The sequence below is a fragment of the Bombus vosnesenskii genome, unplaced genomic scaffold (assembly GCF_011952255.1).
Source record: "Bombus vosnesenskii isolate JDL3184/JDL3185 unplaced genomic scaffold, Bvos_JDL3184-5_v1.1 scf7180000013285, whole genome shotgun sequence".
Classification (NCBI taxonomy): Eukaryota; Metazoa; Arthropoda; class Insecta; order Hymenoptera; family Apidae; genus Bombus; species Bombus vosnesenskii.
In genome coordinates, this window is record NW_022882938.1 from 2,587,022 (window position 1) to 2,612,195 (window position 25,174).

At 33.5% G+C, this 25,174-nt stretch overlaps 1 protein-coding gene across 11 annotated transcripts in view; it reads right to left on the bottom strand.

The window, feature by feature from the left end:
- The window catches only part of LOC117232235, a 156,455-nt gene that overhangs the window by 121,940 nt on the left and 9,341 nt on the right, over positions 1 to 25,174 (bottom strand). For 2 of the 11 annotated variants that reach the window (XM_033491484.1, XM_033491475.1), the window contains exon 1: positions 11,880 to 12,037. The exons of the other annotated variants lie outside the window; for them this stretch is intronic. The gene's annotated coding sequence lies outside the window, so the exon portion shown is untranslated. Of the gene's footprint in view, positions 1 to 11,879; positions 12,038 to 25,174 lie in introns of those variants that run through there. 11 annotated transcript variants of the gene reach the window in all.

The window sequence follows — 25,174 nt, forward strand, 5'->3', positions numbered from 1 at the left end:
TGTAGAATATAGTATGTATGATGTATGATAGAACTTTTTGTAAGCGAGTAAAAACGATTAAATATTGGAAAAGGGAGATTAATTTAAAAAATAGAAGTAAAAGATAATTGTTTTAAAGAATAAAATGAATTTTGATAAAGGGGCGAAACAGAAAGAGAGAGAAGAAAAGAATCTACGATCCAAGGTTATTAGCGAACTTGTAACTGATATTTTACCTATTAGATGCATATTTTATACGTCAGCATAGTAACGTTGGAAGAATACCTTTTCGATGCAAAATGTAAAATGGAGATACAAAATGTAACAAAATAAAATAAAAAACATAATAGGAAAATAAAAGGGTCTAAATTATGCAGTCCTCAAACGAAACTTCAACCGACTGATTGTAACACTAACAACTAGAACGCAGATTTTTATGCAAATTCGTACTTTTATAAATATAATGTAAAAGCTTTCTTTTACCTATTAAATATTATAACAAATGTCCTTCTATAAGCTTCCCATAAATCCATCGAAAACCACAATCTACTGATAACTATATCTCTAAAAGTAATTAAGATATCAAAAACCAATTAATTATTATAAAATGCAAATAGCATATTCCTCTATCGATCGATTCTTGTGCTACAAACAATTTACTGGGGTACGAACAGGGCAATTAAAAATATCTTGGTAAGCTGCCGAAGGAATTTGAGGAAAAGAAACTCTTTCAAGCGGTGGTTTTCCTTTGAACATGAAGAAACCACCACGATCTTTCTCTCGTCTTCTATCCTTCTCTCGTCAAACGTTCGTTCTCCTCCTTTCGACAGACCTCATTACGCAGGGGTTGAAACGTTCCGGTTTTTTAAAAAAGGGATTAAAAGGCTCAATCTGAAAGAAAGGAAAACGCGTAGCCGCTGGTCTACCAGTTGGAAAACAGTTTCTGAGTATGCCACTAAAACTAAGTGTTTCCTCCGCAGACGAATCGTTGAATAATTAAGCGAAGAACGCTTTGTTGTGGATCGCTAGGATCAGACTTGGAAAGCGCTTTCAGCGACCGTGTTTCTGTCTCGCACTGAATAATAACGATGAGTAGATTGCGTATATTTATGCAAGTTCATATTTCTATGAATATCATTAAATTAAAAAGATGAAACTAGATTGACAACTGTTTCATTTATTAACTATTATAACGAGTATTACATCGTTGATATATTTATATATTTCTTCTTATTTATTTTGTATTTTTGTGCTTTGCCCGTAAATGCATAAAAATCCGCAGTCCAGTGACGGATAAACTAATATTTCTGCCAATCCGTAAATATTACATATTACAAAGTACCCGAATAAAAACGAAAACAGAGAACAGTAAAATGAAAAGTGAGAATAACTTTTGGAAAAATTGTCGATAACGCTGGAGAGAAATGAAAATACTTGGCAATGGAAGATGAAAATAATTGGCTGGCGATGCAATAACGCGATGAAAATCGAAAAAAAGAAGCTGGCTAAACGAGTGGAATGAAAGCGGTGTGAACGCTTGCTCCTTCACGGAGAAATAGTTCTCCTGTAAACTGAAATTATTGAACACGCGTCTGCTCGTTTCGCGGCGTAAATAAATACGAGAAGTTCGAAGAAGGAATATTCCATTCTAAACCGATACAACCTGTTTCTCAAACGTCCTACGTGCAAACAGACCCGATAGTAAGTCAGGTTAACGTATTACGCAAAAGAAAATAAACCTCTCCTGTCTCTTTTCATTCTACTCTTGATTTCTCACTTCTTTTTGCCTTGTTTGAGTAGGTAAATATCAAGATGAGAAATACCAGAGAACTTAATAGACCATTTCATGCAGGTTTTAACGAAACGAAACAAAAAGGATGCTTGAAAGCTCGTTAGAATATTGTATGTCGTCGTGCGTAAAAAGTCTCTTAAATTTCTGCCATCTTCCACGTGTCTCGTATGCTAATCCTTTTTCCAGCGAGAGATGAAAGTAGAGGTAAAGGTTGAAATAAAAGAATCGCAATAAAAGGCAAAGGATATTCTCTTTATTCATGACAGTGCTTTTTTTCAGAGACCTTATGTATTCCACTCTTTCCAGATATAAGTATTTAAACTCGTTTATGTAAAGCAACATTAAATAATGTCTTTCAATAGAATTGAGTATCGTCAGGAATTAAAGAGGATACTCAGGATGTCAAACGTAGCAGGATAATTTAAATTTTATCCAAAAAAAAAAAAAAAGATTATAGTCGAGAGTATAATCCAAACACATAGGAAAATAACAAACTTTATTGAAAAAATATTATTATAGAGTTCGTAAAATTAAACATTTTTGTATTATTTCCAATGTAATAGAATTTGCTACTTTTATTAAAATTATAATTATCAAATTATATCGTGTAAAAATGACTGATGTCGGATTTTTCTTTTGTACAATTACCAAATATTGTACGTCTAACATACTTTTAATAAAATGAATGTTAATTGTTACTCGAATTATATCTTTCATGTTAATAATAATAAAATCTACGTCTTCTTTCTCAAGCAATCTCAATTTAGAAAGCTAAATCAGAAACGCCGGAACTCTTTAACTACGTATTCTTAATCGTTATAAATGTACAAACTCTTCGCTCCTTCTATTGTCAGTACCCAACTCAAGAAACACGAATCAAACACGATTGGTCAGCATAAAAGAAAAGTCACCAAACGAAGAAGAAATCGTGTCACCAAGTCCATCCGAGTGCTATTACAAACACAGCTGAAAGCTCTTATTGCGCTATCACAAAGCAAAAGCAAAGTGGATAATCATCAAAATGGCTAGTCGGCAAAGAAAGCTCATTCGTTACAAAGGGATTGTTTTTTCCACGCAATTCGATGATTATATTGTTTCAAAGGTTTCGACACTGACCAATAAAATTCTTGGCCAGTCACCGAACGAAGCAAAACCACCGATGAATGAAACGACTTTCGCCGCGTCTATAGTGAGGCGAAATGAACAAACATTTCGCTTCTCGACGACAAAATGTGAAAAGCCACTGGCCAGGGAAACAAAGTTCAATAAAGGGTACAAAATGGAAGCGCTGGAGAAACGAGAGAGGTTGAAAAAGTACGGTGCAGAAGAACAATGGCATTGAGGAACAATTCATCCGTCAAATGAAACGGCAAGGGTGCCAAGGAGAATTTAATCAAGTAAATTTTGTTTAAGATTCCTCGAAACGTGGCGTTTGTGCTTGTAATGGCTAAGGGAAGACGTTTATAGAAATTCATCATAATGGAGTTTATTAATCTTTTGCATCCCTTATTTTCTTTTTTTTTCTTTTTTATTAAAAGAATGCTTATCTAAAACACACGTATACTACGCTTGATATGGGGACGATAGTGAAGAAAATCGATGTAGAATTAACACGCGAGTTCAAAGGATTAAGTGATCAATATGGTGTCATACAACACGATTACATTAAACTAATTGTTACATAATTAATCAATAATCGATATTACTTGTTTCTGACATTAATCCGTAACTCAGAAGCTGTAATTAATCTTCGTCTAAAGGGCAGTACATTTTTATCAAACGGCTGTCACACCTAACTACATACGTTCTCATACCACTTACAGCTAATCGTTCAATCTTCCTTCGTCAGATCACGAATGGTAAAGACTACAGGGCCTTTTATTGCACTTTTAAAAATATTTTTCCCGGAAATGAAGTTAAAAGCTAAAATACACGAGACCTATTTATACATGTTTGGTGTAGTATCGATATATTACTTTCTCGTGTAATAGAAATTAAAATAACGAAGAGATAAACTGAAATATAGACATTCCGAAGTTTATAAAGTGACATTCAAGTAATAAAACTTTTTGAAAAGATTGAAACGTTTATGGTAGTGTGGTGAATTTTTCTTCTTGAATCATAGAATTTTCTTTACGTCTCTGATTTTCTTTATCGAGCTTACGTAAAAATCATTTTATATATTTTGATGCATTATCTGTACATTGATAAAACAACATCTGAAATATTTTACTTACATTTCTCGATAATACTCTATATTCTATATTCTGTGTATTTTATAAAAACTTTTATGTACGTTTAGTTTTTAATGAGCCAATAAAATGGATGAAAGGCAAAGTATGGGAAGAAAGAAAGAAAGTAAAATAAAATGCGGTAAGGTAGCGAGTAAGGTAGGATATCGGGAGTTTATATTAATTAGTCTTACTAGTGAAAGTTTAAGGTTTTGAATCTTCCTCTGCGGGGAGTTTCTATGTTGAAGAAGCGATGTAAACTTCGCATGAATTCCATGGAAGTTTGGCACCGGAGACAGAGTTTAATATTCATGAACACGGCGTATGCAAAAGTTTTAATTCGACAGTTAACTTCTCGGTAAATCCTTCCTCGACTTTTTGAGAGACGTATTGTCTTTGCCGACTTATATTTAAAACGGTAGAAAAGTGCAGATTGTTAAGAAGTTTTGCAACGTTCTTCGTTTCAATGTGTCATACGTTGATGTACTGCTTCGAGTTTTAATTCTTATCGAAGTAACTTCGAATCGTGTACAGATGTCTAATATTTAATGGCAAGACGTTTACAGAATTGAAACCACTTTCTCATATTTTGATATTTTATTTAAAAGTTACAAAATATATACGATATAAAATTCAGAAAATATACACCAAGTTGTATATTTAGAAACTAGAACTACTAACGATATTGTAAAAGTTTTAGAAACTTTGTATAATTGAGAATGTCCTACAAAATTTCATAACGCACGCACAGTTCAAAATACACGAGAAATGGCTCGATCTTTCGTTTATGTACCATTATCTGACGGCGAATTAGGTCCTGAGCTTTACAGATAATGTTTTGCCACGTTGTCGTGTCGTAAACAGTTTTAGAGAGAAAACTTTGACAAGGTCATTGGGCTAATCCTCAAGCACAGTACCTACCATAAGAAAGAACTCCCCTCAACCTGCACGAACAGTTCTCCGTTTCATTAAATGGCGTGTTCACGCGTTACTCGCATTGATCTAACACCGCAATTTTCCACGTCCTTTCATCAAACCGGAGAAACAATAGTAACCATGATGAATCGGACGACATATCTCGACGTTCGCGTGATTAATTTCGAAGAACGAAAATGTTGAAGAAAACCAGAGATTTTAGTTATACTGAACTTCGAGTATTTGGGTCGAGATTATTTTCTATGTTTTTTTTATTTAACTATGCTTAGATTAATTTGCGCAATTTTAAATAAGTAAATAATTTTGTTCAAACCTTAATTTTTCATATATATCGAAACAAATATCTTTTTATAGTTGGTAGAAACATTTTATTTACTCGATACACATACTTTTCTAAATAACGAACAGTGAGCTGAATGAGCCATTGAGAATTGAAAGTTATATTACAACTTTATTTTTTACGTTGACTTTGGAATTCACTGTTATTCGTGCCATTTTTTGGATTCGTGAAAGAAATCATCTGTTTCTTAAACATTGAACATCAATTACGTTATCTGCGTAATGAAATTGAAAAATTTACCAACAGTGGAGTCGATCACTTTGGTTTTCAGGATACTCACATAATGTCTAACCTTACTGTCTGGATAATAATACAAGTCCCTATACATGTAATTTAGCAGAGATTCGTTTATCGCTCGACATAAAACGTATCCAGGATCGACGAACCATCGATACTGTACAATATGACATGAAACATCACGTCGACAACCATAGCGGTAGCACGACAACCAGTCAGCGATTCCCATTACGAGCCGGTTAAAGCCATTACTGGGTCGAGGTTCCGGAAGGAAAACACGCACCGGATAAAAATAGAGTAAACGATGGGTAGCGAGGCGAAGGCGGATGTAAAATGAAGGAAGGGATGAAAGAAGGAAACGGGAAGAAACTGGAGTCGATATTCGTTAGGGTGACCTGCAATGAAGCAGCAGCGGAAGAGTCGCTGGTTTTGCTCGCGAACGATGCATCAATCAGTTGAGGAACGACCAAGAGAAATCCATCGAAAAAGATGTGGAAAAAATGAAGGGAAGACACGACGCGGTTGCAATGATACGTAAAAGAGAAAAGAAAAAGGAAAGGATACTCGGAAGAAATCTGATGACAGATCTTTTAGAATGAAAAAAAGTTAGGAATTTTAATATTTATGGAACGAAGTGGAATGCAGTGTCGAACTTAAAATATAAATTTAAATGTATATACTTATTAAAATACATGAATTAATGGTAAATTGATGATAACTAGCACAGAATATTATAAAAAGATTAAATTGATTTTTTGAAAATCGATATGAATTAACAGATCTGTATGAAAGACAAGAAGAGGGATAAAACAATAGATTTATGCGTTCTTTGTCTCCCATACATTAAATTTTGCAAAATTATGAATCATATAATTTCATTTATAAAACTAAAAGAGGACTTAAATCCTTAAAACCTCTCCAGTGCAAACGTATGTATCACGTAACCATACAACTCCATCTCATTTTGTCTAATGAAATTTCTTCCTGGCTTTTATTCTTAGATTATGGTTTGGCCTAGTTGCCTCTGCGTATATAAATATAATTTTTCTTCTAGACATGAAATGGCTGTTAGCAGTTTTCAGCTACAATTACAGTTACAGCTAGTTGCAGCTAATTTATCATATTTTCAAAATGAAAAGCTTTTGGGAACACAATGCGTACACATTTGTAAAATACAATATTATTAATCTTTCGCAAGAAAAATTTCATATAGTTTAATTTAATGGTATATAACAGTAAATTTATGTTCAATGTGTAATTTAATATATAATTAACGTTTAATTTAAAATAAAGTACAAGCACAGGTTGACCAGAGAGACATTGACTCGCTGTATAAATGAAATCTAAAAAAAATTCTTGTTTCCAACGATCAAATCAAATGCATTAATTCATCACAGATAATTGTCAGAACAACATTTATTTAATTACCATTTCATCATCCCATAACAATACTACAACCATTTAACCGATCACATAGAATTTCATTTTATTTCGAAGGAATCGAAACTACTTTTATCTCGAACACTGCATCTCTTTACGATCGATAACCGATGTCCTATAAATTTTATGAAAAGATACAAATATCTCTAAAGCAGCCACAAAATAAACCATCAACTGAACGAAAATGAAACGAAGAACAAAAGAACACTGACAAACGTCCAAAAAGAAGAAGAAAAGAAAAATCTACGCTTTCAAATTTTCTATAAATGCATAAAAGTTCGCAATCTATATTAAATAAATATCGTAATATTTAATACACGAAACAAATCCCATTTTTTCGATCCTATTTTTCAGTTATATTCATAAAAATATGAAACTGCATAAAAATCCACAATTTATTTATCGTTACTATTGTATAGGGTTCTATCAGCAATATCCAACTGCCATTTCACTACCTTGCCATATTTTCAACAAGTACCAAAGGAAAATCGAACTAAAAGAAAAAACAAAGACAGAAAGCATATATATCTCCCGCAGAGAGACACGAACGAGAAAACCACGGAGAAGAGTAGCATAGAGAGGGTGGAAAGTGGATGGGAGCCGCGTCTGTCCAGGGATGATCCCGGCTGTGTCTATTTATACGGGCCAGGGGACCAGCGCAGCTACCTGTTGGCTGGCTGTGCATAGTGGGTAGCAGGGCGCGTTTCACTTCTCTGTATTGTACGATGCTATACAGTATACTACGGACGATAGGCAGGCTAGCTGGGCGCAACAGGGAATGCCTGTATAGCTGCGCGCGTATACAATATACACATATACAGTATACATACGCAGCAGGCGAAAGCGGATCGACGATGGGTAAAGCTAAAACTGGGTCAGCGGCTGGAGGAAAGTAGGTCGACTCAGAACGCCATGATAAAGCTTGGTCGCCGGTAGACGCGCGGTGTTCTCTTATGGGGGTGCGTCTTACTCACTGAAAATCCATTGCACTTGCGCACACGTCGATCTCGGTTGATCGACGGCTTATTTTATGTTGAAGAGAGTATTATGAGAAGCTTCAGTGAAATGATGGAATGAAATTTTGAATAAATTATCGGTTATTCGAAACACAGTGGAAAGTGAATTAATGGAGTGCCCGAAATGACAAATTTGTAATTTTTTATAAAAAGACTTTATGCTAGGTATGAATTGCTATTAATTTAGATACTTATATACAACAGTCTGAATTATTATTTATTTCAAAAGGTTATATAGTTTAGTCATTTAACATGCTACAGCTTCACTTTTTTTTTTTCTTGACAAATTAAGTGTAACATATTAAATCAAACGGATACATCATTTTGCAGTTAGAATCTCTTCACGCAATTTTCCCGAAACTGCATTTTCAGGAACGACGGCAATTTTTTAAAATTATAGTTACTAATTAGTGAATAATGCGAAACAATCAAATGTAATCATTTACATTTACAGTTAATCCAAGTCAAAGTGAATTTTCCAGTTAATTAAGACTAAAAGCAATCAAGCTCCCAGTTGGTTAAAATTAGGAACAATTTAGATTTCAATTAATCGAAGTCCAGTTTACCAACTTGTACTCAACTTTCCTTAGTAAATCTTCGCGTAACTACCACAGTATTGTACAAAATAATATTCTCTAACTATCCTAACCACTAGTTATTGCTTTTCTAATGATCAAAATGTTCTAAAGCGACCGGAATCGTTTACTCAACGTTGATTTTCCCAGAGACAAATCTTCCACGGAACGCTATTCGCAGACTTTTTACCAACTGATTTCTGCCCTGGGGTGACATTTTCCCGTATGAGGTTCCATTCTCTGTTATTAAACAAGATTCTTTGGCATGGAACGTCACAGGAAACAGTTACAGTTTAATATGCTTCTCGTGATTTATTAGTCAAACGCTGATCATACGTTTAAAAGTTATACTAAGCTTTAACTGCGAGGGCTTTGATCGGTTAAAAACGTTAAAGCACAGTCTTTATGAAATATAAATTATATTTTTAAGTGTGTTTGAAGTACGCCTCGTATAAATCCGAAGTTCCATATATTGTAACCTAATTGTGCAATTCATGAATTTAACAATTCATTTCAATAATTTGCGGGTCAAAGATTCAATTCAAAGTAACCTATTAACCCATTTGCTTAAAATCTGGATAAAGGAATTAACTTAAATTGTGAAATCAATTTACAATATACCTAATTTACAACTACCTAATTTACTTGTTTCATTTTATTACAGAGCATAACACAGTTCCCTCGTTTCTTCCCCTACGTTCACCCCTGCTGTACCGATAATCGTTTAAAAATCACCCTATATAATCGTGCATATTTAATCAACCGACCAGAGGCTGGTCGATGTTGCAGCACGACGCCTATTTTAAGATTAATTCTCCGCCGATGAAAATACGCGTGAAGGACGCGTCACGGCCTTTCATCGTTCTAATAAAACGCGACCGGTTCGTTTTTGCCTCGAACGGCTCCTGCACGGATCACCGATGTTTTCTCAACTTCCAGCCGCTGTTACGTGAACAGCCGTGAATAATCATCGAAACAATGCACCCTCTCGAGCGAATGACATCCAGGAAAGAGAAAGAAAGAAAGGATGAAAGATGAGGAGAAAAGTTACGATTCTATGGTAGATAACGGGTGGAGAAATCGAATTATTAATTAATTATCGAATTACCGATTTCTATAAATTGAAATTCATTGTCCATGCAGAACTTATAAGATGATTAGTAGTTGGCGGATATTAACGAAATTTGTATTTTTATGAACAAACTTAAACGAATCGAATCTAACAAAGATTTGTTTCACCTTGTACGTGCTACGATTACTTTGCTTTAGATATCGTGTATATATATTTCTGCATATTATGCGCGATAATGATGACCATATTATCAAGTAATACGCTTCTTGATACGAGCCAGATACAAAATTAAGCGAATATTTTACATGTTACAGTTTAATGCATTTAAAGTTAATATAATAATGCCGATACTAACTACGCAACTATATCGATATTAACCTGATGACGTTCGTGCGCTGTTAGGTTGGTGTCAACCTTAAAATTCATCGAGAACGGGCCGAGTAGCTTGGAAGGCGCGTTAGTTGCAAAATCGATACGCATTCACCGGCTGTGTTTCGTTGCGAGTGGGTTTTATGTCTACATACACCCTAACTTTGCGACATTGAATGTAAAAATAGATGTGGGGCGTATATGCAAAATTCTGGCGTGAATATCGTTAGGAGGGGAAAAATCTGAAGATGGATTATTTGGGGGCTGGGAGGTGGAAAAGTTGCGTTGCGGAATAAAGGTCGTAGAAATGAGAAAATACTAGGGTGTCCTTTTAATCTTCAGGGAATAAGTTTATATACAACATGTATAAAGTATCGGGTATTATTCGAATAAATCCTTTTTTGCATTAAAAATAACAAGTCAAAGTTTGTTCTGCTAATAGCAATAATAATCTTATAATATCAAGTAAAATGTTCATATTTGTAATTTTAATTCCTTATTCATTTATTCGTCGTCTGCTTTACAATTCTATTTATTCTTCTTTTCGAAGCTCGACCCGTTGGAAAATACCAAGTGGGTGTTAGAAATTAATCAAAATGTTTAACGCAGGATAATTTGGTAAGTGCACATCGAAATGCTCTTCATCGAACTTTCGAATCGCAAAATGAATAATTGAAACTGCTCCGTAAATACGCTTGCACAGAAGTGCAGAATCTTAAATAATTTGATAGGTAAAGTTTTCCGTTCAACGGCGAGGAATTTATTAAGACCGTAAAATGCTTGATGAAAGGGAAGTAAGGCGAACAACGAAGCATGGAACTTCAAATTGCGATTTATTATTTATCGTGAAAAGCTTTCGATTTACGATACGATTTCGTATCTTCAATTTATGTGCATCATGATTTCTGCATTTATGGTAAAATAATTCTCTAAGAAGTTGCTAAAGAAAAGGCTCTGATAGAATAAAGCACAGTGATGGACAAAACAAAGTTTCGAATAATACCAGCTTTGTATAGTATTGATATAATATCGGTATCATATATGAATATCAGTAATCTTTACATATTTTTGTATCATGTTAGTAATAGTCATCTATTTTATAATATATTATCAGTCATAAGTATTGCGATACATATATATTCGTTACCTTTATTGGAAAAATATATCAAATTTTATTTTACAAACAAAATAGTAAATTCAAAATAAAATAAATAGAAAATAAACACAATGGAAAACATTAAAATTTTTCTATCAGAAAATAACCCAATATAATAAGAAAAAGAAAATACATATATGTATATATGTCATATTTGCTGATAGAAAAATTATGTATATATGTATGACTGGTAATGTATATTAGCTTGTTCAGAAAGTTTAGAGCATTTTTTATAACTGCTATGCCCTGTATTAGATCTTACTATATTTGAACCAATTTTATTATTATGTAAATGATAAAGACAACTAAAAAGAAGTATTTCAGAATTGGTTAGAAACTTATAATGGGGGCACCAATGGAAATTCTATTTTATTCACTGAATGTAGTATAATCGTACTATATTTATTCTGATCTTCACAAATCTTATTCAATTGTAAAATATTGTATATTTTAGAGATTCATGAAAGCTACTCGAAGTATAATTCGTTACTAAAAAAAACGAAAACTTTTCAAAGGCGGTTGTATTATAGTCATTCAAAAATACATACGTGTAAATTATTCATATACTGTGAATTCTATGAGAACACATTATTTTGAAATCTTTCACAGATATCGCTATGAACTTTCTGAACAGTGTAATATTACATCTAATTAATCTTGTCAAACAAATCTCTGGTTCGTGAAACCAGTGGTTTCCAGTGAAACCAGGGTGGTAATGTTATTTCGCATGACTTACTTTTAGAAGACGACATGGAACAGGAAAGAAATTTCACACAGACAGTTGCGGCACTGTAATGTGTACTTCACTCATTATTTCCACTGCAAATATACTGAGAAGAAAAGAATATTGCACAAAAGCTTGCTTGGAACAAAGTTCGAATTCAGCCTCGGACGCGTTACTGCGCAGCGCAGTTTCTGGCGTCTCAGTGGTGCCAACCTAAAATCGATGGACGAACAACGCTAAGGGCGCGCGATTCAAACGTATTAATGTACAAGCTTACCGAAGTATTCAATTACCTGCAGACGCTTTTTGAGAACGTATTATTTGTATTATACAAAATGTTTTGAAATTTTATTAGCAGTCGACTATTATGATTATATTGATAAAGTTTGAAACAATATATGTAGAATTTACAAAATATTTAGTACAATTATACAATAGTAATTTTACTTAATATATTAAAATATACATAGTAATGTCACAGGAGATTACAAAAGTATAAGAAAATATAAAAGTATAACAATTATATATCATTTCATCTATTATTTATCCATTATATCATCCACTGCATTTACAAAAAGTATCTTGTAACTTTTACATATATTTTAAGACTGGTTTCAAATTTTTTAAATTCGACAGGTTTGGTTCCAGCTGATTTCAAGTTCTAAATTCATCTAAGCTCATATTTCTCTAAATCCTTATATTCTATATCCACATAGTAATCTCAGTAGCAATTTCATCCATTTTGATAGGTTTTCAACCAAAAAATTCTAAGCTAACATCTATATAAATTTTAACTCGCATAAATTTTTCTAGTAGTGCATATCCTTTATTCACATATATGTACAATTGTATAACAAAAGATCAACGTTACGAGACCTTCTATCCAACTGAAACAGGCGAAAATCTGTGGTTTAACGAACTTTCAACTCCCTGCATCATATAGACATAGTACATTCACGATTCAGCGACTGTCGATTCGCTGAAGTCGTTCGATATTGTATTTAGCCGAGACAACGGACTAGTCTCCAAGTGTTCGAACACGGGGATGAGAGACCGGAAGTAGCGAAGGAGTGGAAGACTCGACAGGTTGGAGAGTTGGCAGAGCCTACACAATGCGACTATTGTACGCGCAACTCCATTACAGCAAATGTTCTCCTTCGTTGTTACATGGAAACAGAAAATGAAGGCAAGAAGGGAATGAAAAATTCAGGAAAGACCATAAGTGTTACTATCATGCAAAGAAATTCGCTATAACCCTTGGATGATGCTTAGATACGTGTCGATCTACGCGAACTTTTAGATTGTACTATAAGTAAACATTGTATTTCCACACTAACTTTAATTATCGTTTAAAAGTATTACAAAATAATTTCACCTGAAACGTATCCTTTTCCCTACCAAATATAACTTTCCCCATTTACTTGGCAACTTATCAATTCTTAATACGAAATAATTAGATATCTTATTTTGGTAAAAGTAAGTAAAAACTCTAAAATGGTAGCCAAAATCCGAATCTTTTGTACTCTAATGTTCCAAATAAAATTATAATGCTTAAACGTTTCGATAATTTCCTAATGATTTCTCAAGTTTGCATAAATTCCGAGATGCGTGTAGAAGCGACAATTTTATAGAAATGAGGAACATGTTCCCCACAAGTAGAAATTATGAAATAGCGAGTGGATCAGGTTTCGATTTGTGTAAATCGAATCTATTCGACAACATTTTTCAACTAACGTATGACGCAAACGATGCCCTCGATACTAAAAGTCGTGCGACATACGCATTTCACGAAGCTTGCAAAGTAATCCGATCGTATGGACATCGATGTGAAACGTTGCCGTGCCGTTTCGACGATTACATTTTACGTAGTGGTACTTGACCCTATTGAGAAAACTGAGAATTCGGGAATCCTCCCTCGAGATGACTGAAGAACTCCCAAATGAAACTTCTTTTCAATGGTAACGTAGAAATTGTACATTACAGTAATCCAATATTGTTAAAATAAACTTGAAGCTTTGAAATTAAAAGCTGTTAATAAATAATTCAAGTAATAATTTTTAAATATTTTTGAAGATAGTGTAGGGAGGGATAGACAGGAATAACAGAGATTATTTCATTTATTAATGATATAATATTAGCGAATTGACAAATAATAAATGCTAAATTATAAACTATTGTTGTACGAAAACGACTTCTCTATAATATCACAATTTTAAGTTAAACAGAACAACAAACTTGTAAATCCACTTGCAGAACTGCTCTTATTTTATTATCAAACTTGTTCCTGTTATACGCTTAGAACTTTGTTGATAGTATTAGTTCAATTGTCCGAAAGCCGAAAGTTGAGTTGGGAAATTAATCAAGAGTCAGGATTAAAACTGAGACTCAAAAATTAGGAATAACAGCATTGAATAGAAGTACAATAGTTGTATCGTTATTCTTCAATATAATTTCATTATTTCATTTAACATTCCGTGAAACAAAACTCTTTGCAACCCAAGATTTACATATTGTACATTACCTCTGAATATTAAAAGCGAAGTTCAGCATGAAATTTCATTTGAGTTTTCAAATCTAATACACGAAATATTCAACACGACTTTTCTGAAAATAACAAACGCACGTTCAAACAAAAAAGAAACCCTTTAAAGAAGCAAATAAGGGTACGAATGTAGGAGATTATTAATATAAACATTTTATATTTCGTAATACATCAATTGTATCAAACTCCTTAAAGCCTCTGTTTTCGTGATGGCTGTTCAAGCAGTGACCTCCCTTTCTTCGAGTTCCTGTAATATACGTATGAAAAAGTCGACGTGTCATCCTCACTTATGTTCGTTGGAGGATTTTGAAAAATAAATAGAAGGTATCGTAGCATCGTATGATCGATCGTCACCAAGATCTCACGGGGATAGTATTCCCGTAAGTAAGTTCAATTTTTCCAGGCTTATAATAGCCGGCATCGGTCATAATTTACAAGAATCCCATTGCGAAGGAAAAGACTCTCTCTATATGCGATCTACGCTGCGATCGAATTTAGAAACAGAAGAATTCTGTGAAATAGTTTGTGGAAATTTCGATAAAAGGCTTGTGGATGAAGAAAGAAGAAATTAATGTCTTACTTACGACAGAAATCTTATTCATTGTACCTTGTGTAAAATATACACGCTTATCAGAAAGAATTTGGAACAAGAACTCTTCAATTAAATTTGATAGAATGGAAACTGTGCTAAATTTTTTAATTAATGTTTTAGATATAAACGAACAGTGGAACATTGCTAATGGCTTTCGATGTTGAAGCAACGTTGAAACGAACTTAGGATTGGATCCTAACCAATTGTTTTATTTTACATTTTACAAATCAAACTCTACCTGGCCCAAGCTATCTAAATGGTAACACATATATTCAAAAATGTAAAAACGCGTATATATAAAATGAGTTCTGTATTTCACGATCTGTGTCACAAAATTTCCAATTATAAATTATGTTCTATCAAGCAAATATAGAACGTAACAAATTTCCAAGTAAAGTCCAACCGGTTAATTAGCTCCCACGCGGCCACCATTCGCTCCGCTCTATAACAAACTCGATTGAATCGAATGTGGCTGGCCCCGTGACAAACTGTTTCGCGGCCAGCCACGGAGTCATGCGGAAAATTTTCGCGAGGAAGCTGTCAAAGCGTCCCAGCCAATTCGATACAGCGATTAGAACGCAAATTCATTTCCGTGGCGCGTTATCGAAAACCGATATTTCCTTCTCTTTATGCGGCGACGCTGTGGATTCTTTGCCGATGCGATCTACTCTAAGCCAACGACGTCTCTCCACTACGTTACGTGAAATTTATAGACAACATCTATTTCCATAGAATTTCTTCGTTCCATTTTCGTACAGAGAAGAGCAATTATTTGTAGAACGATGTTGTTCCAATTTTAATCAAGTTTCAGTACGAAAATGCGAGAAAGATTTTAACACATGTGATGCTACCAAAGTAGGGGGAACTAGTACAGAAACTGTACAGCGGAGTAAAATTATGTACATTACGCTTATCTCCAACCAATTAAAGAAAATCGTTCGTCATTTGGCAATCACTTCAGAAGAATATTATAAAACGTGTACACTACAGTGAATTATTATGTTCGACGATTTTCAAAATTATAGTGTATTGTAATGTTTTGATGATTAGTAGATAAATTATCGTATCAATACTGTTACGAAAAATATAAAGAAATTGTTTACAAGATACTTGCTATGCGAAGGTAAAAGGATTCTAATATCTTCAGTAAACTCGCAACTTATCAAAAATCTGAAATATCTCACGAAATATTGATCCTTTCAATAATGTAATATTCAAACACTATTTTACGCAGAATACTTGGAAGAATCAATCGATGTACAAAAGATATGCAATTTCGCGTTTAAGAGAAGAGGTATTTTTAATTTGCAGATACACATCGTTGTAATTATGAAATTAGCGGTGAGATCATTCAATTTTTTTCCATTCGATTTTTAATCAAACTCAATTGCAAATTATATTTATTGATTTATATTTATTTGATATTTTATTCTTCAAAACTTGTTCAGAAATAATGCAAAATAATAATAGAAAGTGTTGCGAGTGTGAAGTAATTATATAGGAAGCATTAGCGCTACAGGCTATTAATCCTAATTTTCAGAAGACATTAATCGTAAATAAAGGCGAACACCCTTTTCTCGCGTGCACCACTTCATTGCAGATCGAAACAATTCCCTTGTTAACCTGTATCTGATTTGCGTGCATTTCCATATAAGTGCATAGTTTTGTTTCGTTGAATTGGAATCAGTTGGAGAAGAACACTGGTGTGAATATGCATTACTTCTAATAATATAAATTTATAGAATGTCCTGTTACCAAATTTTACTCGTGTATTTATAATTTTATTTAGAGGTTTCCATAAATCATAGATAATTAAAATGTAGGATAAATGAAGAATTTTAGATAGATGATCATAAATAACGATGTATACTGCATCAAAGACTAATTAATAGAAATTTAGATTAAATCGATTTGATTTTTTTTCTTTCAAAAAAAAAAAAAAAATAAAAAAAACAACGCTCGACAGAAAGTTTCGGGCAACCTGATACGTTAATATCTGATCCAACGCATTTAATGTGAAAGTTTCGATAAAACTCTGAAATCGAAGCTCAGAAGTTAATTAGAAAAGTAATCTACCCTGTTTCAATAATTATTCAGCGAAAGTTTTATCAGTAATACAATATATAATACATGTAACTCGAAGCGTGTTACACGAAAGTATATTCAAAAATACATTCTGACCAGCCAAGTTGCAAATATGGGACATCTATCAGATTACATCCTTTAATTTCCTGTCGTGTACATTGTGTTTCGCTCAGTTAGGCATTAGCTTGGCGCGCAAACATTTGTGTTACAAATTTAAATAGTAATTAATCGGAGTGGTTTTTATTTGAAGAAAAATAAAACTGGCTAAAATTTATTCAAAATATAAATTTAAACGTACAGATAAAATCGATTCAGTGACTTGATTTCAAATAAACTTCATATAAAAATTCTTAGATTTCGTCATAAAAAAAATGTCAAAAAATGACTAAAATGATACCAAATCGCTTACTCGTTTAATTTCGTTTATTACTTATGCGTAGTTCATTTGTTTCGTATTTTAACTTCATTGTTGAAAACTAATATCAAACAAGAGAACACACTCTTTCCCACTAAAAAAAATTAAAGATAAATTAAATAAACGCTCAAAGAAACAAATATCAAACAGTTCACAGTTGCTGTCCTGTGTAAAATTAATCTCAAAAGGTCGTAACCATAAAGAACATAGACGCAAAAACACACAAAATGGACAATTTCATTGGGGAAATTTGCAACAACGCGTATATCTTCCGTTATCTCTTCGCAATAGATTGTTACAAAAATAATTTCACAGAAATCAGACTCGTTATATCAACTTCACAGAGGAAACATTTCTCGTTAACTTCTTTGGTATCATAAAATCCGGAGAAATGGCAATGTCATGAAATTTCATCGTAAATATCAAAGGACCGGAGTGAAAAAGCTACAAAGAACGGACGAATTCAGCGAAAATTCATTACTCGGGGCCATAATCTTGTACAGAAGCGTAAGTCTTCCGATATCGGAGTAGAAGTTCCAGTGAATCCTGGTCTTTGTCGAGAAAGAGTGCTCTCGCGTGTTCGTTGATTGGCGTATCGGTAAAAAATCGGTTCCAATCGCCTTTTTCCGTTTCATCGATGAGATTTCCTCTTTCACAGGAAGCTCGTGCACGATCGAACAACGTCCGCGATCTCGATGGTCCTCGGGGATATTATTAGCAGATTTTATTAGCCACCGATGGCAACAAACTGCTGATTGCCTTTACTGACGACGATCCATTCACGTACAAGGCGGTTTTGGTCCTGATAATTTAACAAAGAAATTTTTCCAACAAAAGCTCATTGGTATCAAACGAAGAATTTACCGATATAAAAGAGAATTGATATTAAAAATTTGTATTATCTTCTCGTAGAAGGCGGATATCATTTTGTATCTTTTAAATAGCACATTATATTTTCCTTGTCATATTCTGAATAATGCGCTATTTAAAAAAACATATAGAACGACTCTTGTTTCTTATGAAAAAATAATACTTCGCAAAATTAATTCATTTTTACGTCGGCAAATTTTTCATTTGACAGGATATTTTCAATGGGCTCGTTGGGAAAATCTTTTATTCAAACCGCCTCGTATAATATTGTGCTCCACGATAAATTTCCAGGACGAAATTAATATCGCAATCGTGGAATCGTAAAATTGACGAATTTAATTATTTGTAGCAATTATTTGCAGAAATGAACATTTTTATTCGTAGAATTATTTGGAAAGCTAATTATTAAAAATGCAGATTATACGGAGAATGGAGATTTTAGAGACGAATAATTTTTACAAGTCGAAAGTCATCCAGGTGAATAAATTACGTGCCGAGTTGGCAATTCGAATTTTATTCATGAAAAAATTTTGCAACGATGCGCAGATCTGAATTCGTTATAGCAACGTGTAACGTTTGGATAACTCTAATCTAAATGTAATCTTTAATCATACGCCGTATGAATTTGAATAATTAAATTCTACTTTAAATAATTACAAATATAATATTCCTTCCAATGTCATAATAAATGTAAATCGCGTGTCCAATTACAATGCAATTTATCCCGTACCTTTAATCAACGTCACAGATAATCTTATAAGAGATATGTCTTATTCCATCCTTCTGACAAATCAGTGAAAATACTCGTTTCTTCGGTGGATCATTTTACCATCACATCCATAACCTTACGTACCGAGTGCTCGAGCAAAGAACCCCGTGGACATGTTTTCTCTCTCTCAACAGGTGGTAGTCGATTGGAAAGAAACAGAAACAACGTCAGGATTCCCCGGAGATTGAGACAGTAACTATGGCTTATCGATAGTGCGACGATATATCAACCGATGATAAGTTTGATCACGATGGACGAATCAGATATAGGAATTATATACTTTTAACGTTCGCGAAACTTTAACTTCATTAATGGAAAAGAAAAGAGAGAAAAAGAAAAACTCCGTTTTGACGAAGAAAGGGAAAAACAGTGAAATTCTTTCTGATTTCAAATTTTTCAAATTGTTAAGGCGTTGCCAAGCGTTAATTTTAAACCGGCTTCGTCACGCGGACGCGATTTCTCTATTTCTGAGTTTTAGATTTTTATACGCATTTTTACTATATTTCGTTTTAGATTTATTCGTAGGCAGAAGAGCTGATTTTCTAGGATTAACGAAGAATCCGTAGTTTCTCCTGCACCTCAAAAGCAACTGACGCATTATGAGCTCGTGAAAACTCGGGCTTTAGCTGATGCGAGAAAGCGATGGGTATTGTTTTGGATTTTCCCTAACTTGGATGACGCGTACGTCGCTCCGATACCTCGAAGTAGAGGTATCAATATTCAAGAGATCAATTAATTCGTTGTTGTTCATCGGCAACCAGAAATAGGGTTTTGTGTATCTTGCGCATCAATTAGTGCCAACGGAATGTTACAATGTTTCGTATAACGCGCATGATACGAATATTCATAAAAGGTATCTACGAGTCTACGAATATTTTCGTGAATCTATTTGTGCGTGACATATAATCGATCGCGCGTTTACGATAAAAGAAAAAGAAGTTCGAGGATGAAATTTTCACTTGGCGCACTCCGTGTCGAAATCTATTTACAAACAGTTAAAACCACCTTACGTCCACCTACGTCAGGAAAGGACAATCTCAGAGATAAATGTATCTTCGGACTGTTTAAACAGAAGCTGTTTCCGTTTCTCCTGAAGAAAACAACGGTGAGATGCAAGTAGTTTAATCAATAAATACGGAGGCGGAATGAAGTGGAACAGTTTGAAACGCAGGGAACGAGCCCTGAGGATGTGATTACACATCCAGCCAGACGTGTCGTTGCTACGCGTGATAAGCCCGATGAATAAACGTCTGATCTTAATTATAATGAGCTGGAAATTTCGGCGGCCGATAACGTTCGTCGCATCGCAACGGCTAATCAGAAATTCAAAGATTGAATCACCTCCGAAACCGGATAACGAAAACGCTGACGAAGCTCATTATATACCTAGTGATACCGTTAGAGAATCGCGAAACGGATTTGCATCGTGACCGCTGTGCTGCATCGTTATCTTTACATCTACGATCGTAGAATATCGCGTTCATAACTGAGATGGATTTGATCTATGGTTAAGTTAGATTAGGTTCAGCTTGCGTTCAATCCAAATTGGAAATAACGAAATGAAACATCGTTTGTAAATATTTACGTTGAATTATTTGCATTACGTTAGTTTTCGTGGAAGTTGGATGGGAGAGATGGTAATGGATTTTGTTTACAGAAATAGTAAATAAGTAAGTATGGTAGTAGAAATGGAGAATTAATAGGTCGTGGAGAGGATATGCTAATTGACGTTTTACGTGAAATAATTGCGTTGAGATGTCTACGGAGTATTAGAGATGCGAGTATTAGCAAGTAACATGTCATTTGAACAAGCATACATTTTAGTGACGTAGAAATAAGAATCGAAGCATCGCTGATACACCTTTAAATTCTCATTCTAACACTAATTAATTTAATAAACGAATATAGTAAGAATGATTTGTTGCAAAGTTTTCAAAAAAAAAAAAAAGATAATAATTCGTAAAAATCCACGATTATAAAAAACGTGCAGAATAAAAAAATAAATCCTCAAAATTTGAAATATTCTATACATGAATCGTTTCCTCTCAATCGCAGAAGAAGCGAAGAACTGAAAGCTGGATGAAGATAGCACTCTTTTCTTGAAAGGTGGAAGAACAAAAATTTTGGTTGAACAAATGTGATCAAATCGTGGACAAACGAGTGGCATTTTTTTTTTTTTTTTTTTTTGTAAAAATTCGCATTGGGGGTGCCATTTTCGCCCGGCTAGAATCGAAACGTGTGAAAGATATGAGGCTACATAAAAATAGTAACACATAATCGATGGCTTGTGCCCATAAATATGGTTCTCGTGTAAAACGGTGTTTTCTTAACTTCCAGCAAAGTTTCCCCCGAACTTAAACTCTTCTACGCAATTTTCCTGAATTTTATAGGGCACACCTTACCAAGTTAAGTGCCCTTAATGGATGCAATAGTAAGCACTTTACAATCCAACAATTTTGTAGCACATAACGTTTCTGTTTACGACTTCTCCATCCAGTAAAAAGAAAATTGAATTGCTCGTGCTACAATTAATTTTCAAATTGAAGAACAACAGTAGAACGCACGTCAAACAGCGTGTAAAAATTTAATCGAATAGTAATTAGTACGAAACGATCGAGACAAAGTAATTTCGATGTTAGTTGGCGTGCAATTAAGTAGGTTGCTTAAAAATTTAATTAAACGAGACACTTCGACTAACTATAAATTAAACACGCTGCCTCATTCACTTTGTTAAAGCCAAGCCTGGATAATTACACAAAATCCTTCCCTTTCGCACGACTTTCGTTGCAATTAACCCAGATGAAACAAATCTTGGTTGTGAAGTACAAGTATTTTTCTCACACAGTTTTTAATCGCCTTCGTGCGTGGAATACACCGAACGCTGAAGAAATAAAAGTGGAAAAATCCAAAGGTGGATTTGTAGTAATCAAAAACTGAACAAAGGCTAACCCTTAACTATATAGCATTTATCGCTGAAGCAAGACTGGAGTTTCGTTTTATTAACAATCTAACGAGAAATTCCAGTGAGCAAAGAAATCATAGAGGTGTAAATCAAGACTTAAATGATTTATGATTCATGTTACGTTTTTATGGTTTAGGAAGTATTATAAATTTTGTGTAACAATTAATTGGGAATATCGTTTCATGGAAAATAACATTGGACGATTTTAACAATTTTAAAAAATTCAACTCTGTATATTTTATAAGAAATATGAAAAAGTCTCAAGAAAAACTCATCACAGAATATGAATACCAAAAGTGTAGAAAAGATGTAATTTACATTCAAGACCTAGAAAGAGTTTAATTTTCACAAAGCTCGTGTGCAAATGTTGAGTTACACAATGCATGTGCAAGATTAAAATGTATGGCATTTCCTCTTTGATTAGAACTAACAAATATGTAGAAGAATAGAAGCAATATGAAAACCTATTTTCAGGATATTCATTCTTTTCATAAGTTCGAAGTTAAATAGCCTATTACGAAAGTTTCTTTCATTTCAAGAGAATTTTTACTATATCCATGAGAAGTAACATAAGAGAAACTGAATTTCAAATTGTATCGCATTTTCCTGGAATTTTAATAAGAATTTATCTACTGTGAAAATATTTCTGTAACTTAATAAGCTTAAATTAATTAGTTACAATGTATATTTCATTGAACATACTGCAGTTGAAAACAAATAAAATAAACGTGCTGCTATATACATTATTCAAGTTCCAATTGTAAAGTTCCGGCCAATGGAAAGTATGAAATTGGTATTATATTTAATATATCACGAATTTCACGAAATCTTTAATCGTTATTAAATATTCACTGATAAAATATTAATCGTATAAGAAAACACAACATTCCTATTGCTTTATATTACGTGAAACACGCATCTGTGAAAATTCATATTCATGTACAGAATATGAGATTTACAAAATTTTTAAACCTTTCATACAAAATTCAAAATTGAATCTACACATTCTAACAAAATGTCGCGTTTATATTGAAAGAGAAAAAGAGAAAAAGAGGAAAGTTCGGGAAAAAAGTTCCTACCTTTCAAAAGTGGAGACCGTTTCAAAACTGTATCGTGTTGTTAGTTTCGAATTTAATCGATCGAGTGATATCGCGTTTCCCAACCGCGGTATCAACGTTCTTGCCGGTAAAAGCATCTCGTGTTCTCTCTAACTAATTGAATCTGCCGCGTTTTCCTCGATAAAACACGCGTCTGTCCCATCTCACGAATCATCGCCACGTGTACGCTCCCGAATTCTCAAATTTCGACGACGAACAAAAGAGAAAAAAAAAATTGGAAAGTTTCGAACACGAAATAGAGGTAAACTGAAAGTGGAACGAAGATTTATCGTAACTTCTTACGTCTATCGTACTGCAGATACTATTGCAAAATAAAACGCAACGCAGATTGCTTCAAACTATACTTGAGAATGTGTGAAAAGAATTTATATGGTTTAAAAATTTACAATTTATGTTTTTAAATCTTACAAATATACATATAAGGTTTTTATACTTATTTTTGCACATAATTTTGTATACGTAATTTTTTTTAAATAACTGATTTGCTACATATATCAGTCGTTAATATAATATTGAAAACATTGTCCAAATGCATGAATTCGAGATGAAAAAAGAATTATGAAAATGCATGAAAAATTTGTTCTCATTTTAATATCATCTTTTTGCAAACATTAGATAATAGAATATTAAGGGGACAAAAATAGGATGATGGACAGAATTATCACCTATATGCATATATTCTACGAATGAAACAGATGACCCTAAATTATCAGAGTTAATCGACGAACAGATCTAGATATCAATTAACTCCAATTAGTTGAATTAGCATCGAAGACTAATTAAGGACCACTGGAACAGGTTATTCCGCGTCGCGTTATTAATTAAATCATGTCACGTGGAACGAATGTTTTGCTACTAGAAAATGAAATTGCTTGATCGGTTCGCAATCAATTGGATTCGATAAATCGAATAAACAAATTGTTGTATATGTAGAAGCCTGGAATAGATTTGTTGGTGATATAATTATATTATTTTCCAATATAAAGGAACGGTATTAGCGTAAAGAAGAATAACATTAGCATAAAATTGGAATGAAAAGAGTATGACATCATAAAATTGGATTAATTACCTATAAAATCTAAGAATTATAGACAAACATTGTCCCTAAGATTTTTTTTAAAAGGCAATCTTCTTTATAACAAAGAATCGAAAACATTAAATAGAAATTCAAATCACGACTTCAAAATACACTCACACGAATCGCCCAAGCTAATTAGCCTTAAAGATGTACCATACCATCAAACAGATGTGCAATACCATCAAACAGATTTATATTCAAAGGAGTTACCAAGGTCGATTATTCGATCCAGCGATAATAATTAAATGCTTCATCTTGATGCAGATTAAAGCTTTCACGCTTCAACGTTTAGCACGAATTTCCATCGACTATGTAAATTCGTATCTTCGTACAAATTTCCTGCTCTTATTTGCTTTCATTGCTATCGTAAGCTAGATGAAAAAGAAGAAACAGAGTTAATAAATAATTTCTTCCAATGAGGTCATCCATGATTGAAATGGCTTTCAAGAGGAATTAAGAGAAAAATCGTTATATACCACGGGGGAGAGGAGCAAGAATTAAAATCTCATTCGATTTTTTAACGAAACAAAACTTCAATATCGTCTGGTAGAAGAGAAGTGCTTATTTAATTTTGTACCGATCACAATATGATAAAGTTATTGAGCAAGCAGATATCGAGAGGAGCGTCTGAAGAGGCAAGATTATGTTAACGTGAAGGAAGAATTATCTGTGCCTCGATCAAAAGGATCCATTCAGATGCTCGATGAATTCATCTTCGCAATTGTAACGCGTTTATTTTGTATTTGCAACTTCAAAAATAATACAACTCGTAAGGCAAAGTGTACAAATTACGTGGACCTTACGAATTCTCTTATTCCTAACCTATCAAAAAATAACATTGGATTTTTCGTATTTTAATCGCGAAAGATACTTACA